We start from the raw sequence: 5,390 nt of genomic DNA, 5'->3' as shown, positions 1-5,390 counted from the left end.
TTCATTGCTTCTTTCTGCTGCTGGACAACTTGTTGCACCTTGGGGTAAATGTGACATTGAGCTGGGTAGTGGGTGGTTCCTTCACAAAGGAAACAAGTCACCTGACTACTTGGGCATTCTTCAGCTGGGTGATTTTCTTCACAATGAGTGCATCCATCCGTGTGTTCTTCCTGGGTGTGTCCTATTTCTCCACAGTTCTTGCATGCACAAGTCTTCTTCTTCGGATTATCATAGCACTTCCGAATAAGTCGGGATCTTAACAGAGTGTTCTTGAATTCGTCCCAGGTTTCTGCTCCACTAAATCCTTGTATCGCATGATGCATTTTCCACCAGATTGCAGCACTTTGTGTAAAGTACTGAAGAGCGTGTTCCACTTCATGCTTCCTTGAGATCAAGTTGCTCCCGAAGTGGTTCTCCATGTTCTGAATCCATATTTCAGCTTCCAGTTGGGTCATTGGTCCAGAGACTACAAGTCCAGCTTCATAATCCATCTGGTAGGGTTGAGGTTTTGGGGATGAGACGGGTAAGAGAGGGAAGGAGATACACACAATACAAACAATATTTTTGAGAATAGGTTTTATTTGTGGCTGTCGGAAAACACACACCAATGAAGACTCACAAATCATCGTATCTAACGTGGGTACATAAAAGGGGTTTGGACTTCTAATGCTCATATAATTATTCGAACACTTCAGGGTCTTCGAGTTCTTCGGGTCTTGAGAGTCTTCAATTGATGCAGCTTCAATTCTTTAATGCATGATGAAATCCTCTTTAATTTGAAGTGGGACTCAGTTGATCCTTCATGTGGTCAAAGGGGTAAGGGTATTGTCCAAGTATTTGAGGTGAGAGGGAACATTCCATGAAATCAGAAGAGATGAGAAGTAAAAGGTGTTGTTGTAAATAAAAATTTTGAGAGATCCTTTCCTAAGAAATTTCCAGTTTCTAGGGTCACGTCCTACAGTCAACATGTGCTCTGATACCATCTCTGTAGCGACCCGACTCAAGACGAGTCAAGCCTGTGTGTTTCTGTTTCATCCCTGGATCAGTATGCTGGCACACACAGTACATCAATGTATATATCAAAGTGCAATCACATGTAAATAGCGTAAAACTGATATATACCTTAATTATCTCAGCGGAAGTAGTCAAGGGAGTGGAGTCCCAATAAACACCAACGACAAGTTGAGTGTAGACCGTAACCCTGAATCGTACTCTTACTCGTCGAAGAAAAATATCTGCAACATAAGACGTTGCAGCCGTGTAGGTCAGCATATTGAATATGCTGGCAAGTCACATAAGAGAGGGGTAAAATGTCATCTATACTATATGCATATATGGCAGGTGGGGTTGTAAGTTTTAGCGTAAAGCAAATTTTTCTCCTACAACAAGAGAGGGCTAAAAGCAAAATGTTACTACTTTGTTGGTTGTTAACGAGATGGTTCCGCCAACCAGTTCTCGTATCCGAGTTGTCAATAATTACCCTCATCAAATATATATAATGGTGTTGAGAAATCCAGATAACTTCAGTTCCTTTGGCTCAAGTTGTCCATGACCGTGGACACGGCTAATCGATTAGGTTTGAGTACTCTGCAGAGTTTTGCACACGTTCCCCACAAGATTTGATCGCCTCCGTGTATGTCCTCGCACTTCAGGGTGTTTGAAGACCGGATGATCAAAACATGGTCTTTCAACGGGTCCCTCTGAATCCCTGTCGGTGCCCATCCATTCCTACCGTTCTTCTACATCTGCTAGCACTGCCTGTCCAGAGTCACCGCGTTGTCCAACCAAGCCAGAGCCCATAATGACTTGTGGCTGTGCAGGTAAGCCTTGGGTCTTGAAAATATTCGTCCGTCTCTTTGAGCCTGGGTGAAGCTTTCCGTAGGATGTCATGGCTTCTCCAGCATCCCGGGTCATCCACTGGGTTCTGTTGGAAATATGCCCTAGAGGCAATAATAAATTAGTTATTATTATATTTCTTAGTTCATGATAATCGTTTATTATCCATGCTATAATTGTATTGATTGGAAACACAATACTTGTGTGGATACATAGACAAAACACTGTCCCTAGTAAGCCTCTAGTTGACTAGCTCGTTGATCAAAGATGGTCAAGGTTTCCTGGCCATAGGCAAGTGTTGTCACTTGATAACGGGATCACATCATTAGGAGAATCATGTGATGGACTAGACCCAAACTAATAGACGTAGCATGTTGATCGTGTCATTTTGTTGCTACTGTTTTCTGCGTGTCAAGTATTTGTTCCTATGACCATGAGATCATATAACTCACGGACACAGGAGGAATGCTTTGTGTGTATCAAACGTCGCAACGTAACTGGGTGACTATAAAGATGCTCTACACGTATCTCCGAAGGTGTTCGTTGAGTTAGTATGGATCAAGACTGGGATTTGTCACTCCGTGTGACGGAGAGGTATCTCGGGGCCCACTCGGTAATACAACATCACACATAAGCCTTGCAAGCAATGTAACTTAGTGTAAGTTGCGGGATCTTGTATTACGGAACGAGTAAAGAGACTTGCCGGTAAACGAGATTGAAATAGGTATACGGATACTGACAATCGAATCTCGGGCAAGTAACATACCGAAGGACAAAGGGAATGACATACGGGATTATACGAATCCTTGGCACTGAGGTTCAAACGATAATATGTTCGTAGAATATGTAGGATCCAATATGGGCATCCAGGTCCCGCTGTTGGATATTGACCGAGGAGTCTCTCGGGTCATGTCTACATAGTTCTCGAACCCGCAGGGTCTGCACACTTAAGGTTCGACGTTGTTTTATGCGTATTTGAGTTATATGGTTGGTTACCGAATGTTGTTCGGAGTCCCGGATGAGAGCACGGACGTCACGAGGGTTTCCGTAATAGTCCGGAAACGAAGATTGATATATAGGATGACCTCATTTGATTACCGGAAGGTTTTCGGAGTTACCGGGAATGTACCGGGAATGACGAATGGGTTCCGGGAGTTCACCGGAGGGGGGCAACCCACTCTGGGGAAGCCCATAGGCATTTGGGGGGGGTCACACCAGCCCTTAGTGGGCTGGTGGGACAGCCCACTAATCCCTTATGCACCAAGAGAGAAAAAATCAAAGGAAAGAAAAAAAAAGGAAGAAGTGGGAAGGGGGAAGGACTCCCTCCCACCAAACCAAGTAGGACTCGGTTTGGGGGGGGGGAGTCCTCCCCCCTGGCTCGGCCGACCCCTTGGGGATCCCTTGGACCGCAAGGCAAGGTCCCCCTCCCTCCTCCTATATATATGGGGCTTTTAGGGCAGATTTGAGACGACTTTCTCACGGCTGCCCGACCACATACCTCCATAGTTTTTCCTGTAGATCGCGTTTCTGCGAAGCTCGGGCGGAGCCCTGCTGAGACCAGATCATCACCAACCTCCGGAGCGCCGTCACGCTACCGGAGAACTCCTCTACCTCTCCGTCTCTCTTGCTGGATCAAGAAGGCCGAGATCATCGTCGAGCTGTACGTGTGCTGAACGCGGAGGTGCCGTCCGTTCGGTACTAGATCGTGGGACTGATCGCGGGATAGTTCGCGGGGCGGATCGAGGGACGTGAGGACGTTCCACTACATCAACCGCGTTCACTAAAGCTTCTGCTGTATGGTCTACAAGGGTACGTAGATCACACATCCCCTCTCGTAGATGGACATCACCATGATAGGTCTTCGTGCGCATAGGAAAATTTTTGTTTCCCATGCGACGTTCCCCAACAGGTTCTCCAGGGAGCCGATCAACCATCTTTCACCCAGAGTTGCATTGCGTCCGAGGTCATGAAAATCTTGTCTTAACCGGTCTTGATTATTTAATCAACCTCGCATCACTCGTGTTATGCACTCAACCGAAATCCCGTCTACTCAAGCATAGCAATATGAACTTTGTCGTCCCGGGGCCAAGTATCAGGGTTGTTGGGTGCCTACCACATGATACTAGAATATGTAACCATAATTTCCAAGTACCTAATCAGCATGCAATTGGGCATAGGATGGTAGAACTACGATGCATAAAACATAGGTGATACATGATCAAATGACTTGCCTGGTATTACATGATGAAGATAGTCGCTCTCAAAATCCTGATAATTCTACTCGCCACACTCCGAGCAATCTATCGTAAATGAATAGCATTCAATAAACATTCATGCCAAAAAGGAAGAAGCAAGAGAACATAAGAACAAAGCATGTCTTGGTACAAAATAACAACGTACTAAGGTTTAATAAAAAAAAAGATAGGGCCTTATGGTGTTGTAAAAGGTACGATGAAAGGGGTCAACTCAAAAGAGTCAAAGGATGATCAACTATCGCTATATAAGCTCGACTTGCATACACTATGGGAGATGATCAAAAATATTGGGAGAACAACATGAATGTTGTTTGACAAATAGTATAAGACATAAGAATTTATTTGTAGAAATAATTTCTTGAAATGGAGCACTACAACGCAAGTTATAGCGAATTGAAGTATGAATTAAATTTGCATTAAAAAGGTCAAGAGAGGTTGAACTGAAGTACGATGGTTACGTACAAAAATATATGACATGAGTGTTTCGGGGTAAAAGGAATCAATTGAAAAGGTGGTACGATTTGCAAGATAAGATCAAATGAATGTTCGAATACAGATTTGAATCGCTCAAATTTGTAAGGTTCAAAGGTCGAAACTAATGATGCTACTGGATATATGAGATCAATATGAGCGTGTAGAAAAAGAATTAGTAGATTTGAAATAGCGGATCAAAAGATACAAATATTTGAATATAACATGGAATCGGCTTAGAACGATGTGAACACTTTTGGGCACTAATAGATAAATCTGATTTGATCAAAATTATAAGTTGAAAAGTTAAAACTAATGATACAAATGGGAAGATTACTTTGATACGAATCCGACGCAATTGGATTCATCTAAAACGGAGCTACGGATAAAAAGATATGATCAAAAGAAGTTTGAATATGAATATGAACAAATTTCGAAATTTGAAAATTTCAAAAAGTTGATTTGATAGGTTCACATGATAGGTGGGATCAAGACGAAACTCTAGGCGTTGGTCTCATCTAATTCGGATAAACGAGTAAAAAGTTATCGCTATTTGAAAAATCAGGGCCAAGCTGTTTTACGGAATAAAAGTGCTACGTCTAAAAGAATTCTAGTACTAATGTGGAAATACGAAGACTAATTAATATATCTAATTACTCTACCGTATACTAGTGTAGGAATACTAGTCTAGAAATAATAAACTACGGAAGTATAAAAAAAATACGAAGAGAAATACCTTTAGAATGCAGAGTAAGAATTAATTTCAATGAGGAGACGACCTTGAGAAATCCCGCCGAAGAGAAGAAAAAATATTTTTATTTAATAAAT

This window comes from Hordeum vulgare, chromosome 7H (assembly GCF_904849725.1).
Source record: "Hordeum vulgare subsp. vulgare chromosome 7H, MorexV3_pseudomolecules_assembly, whole genome shotgun sequence".
NCBI classification, from domain to species: domain Eukaryota; kingdom Viridiplantae; phylum Streptophyta; class Magnoliopsida; order Poales; family Poaceae; genus Hordeum; species Hordeum vulgare.
This window is presented reverse-complemented; position numbering follows the sequence as displayed.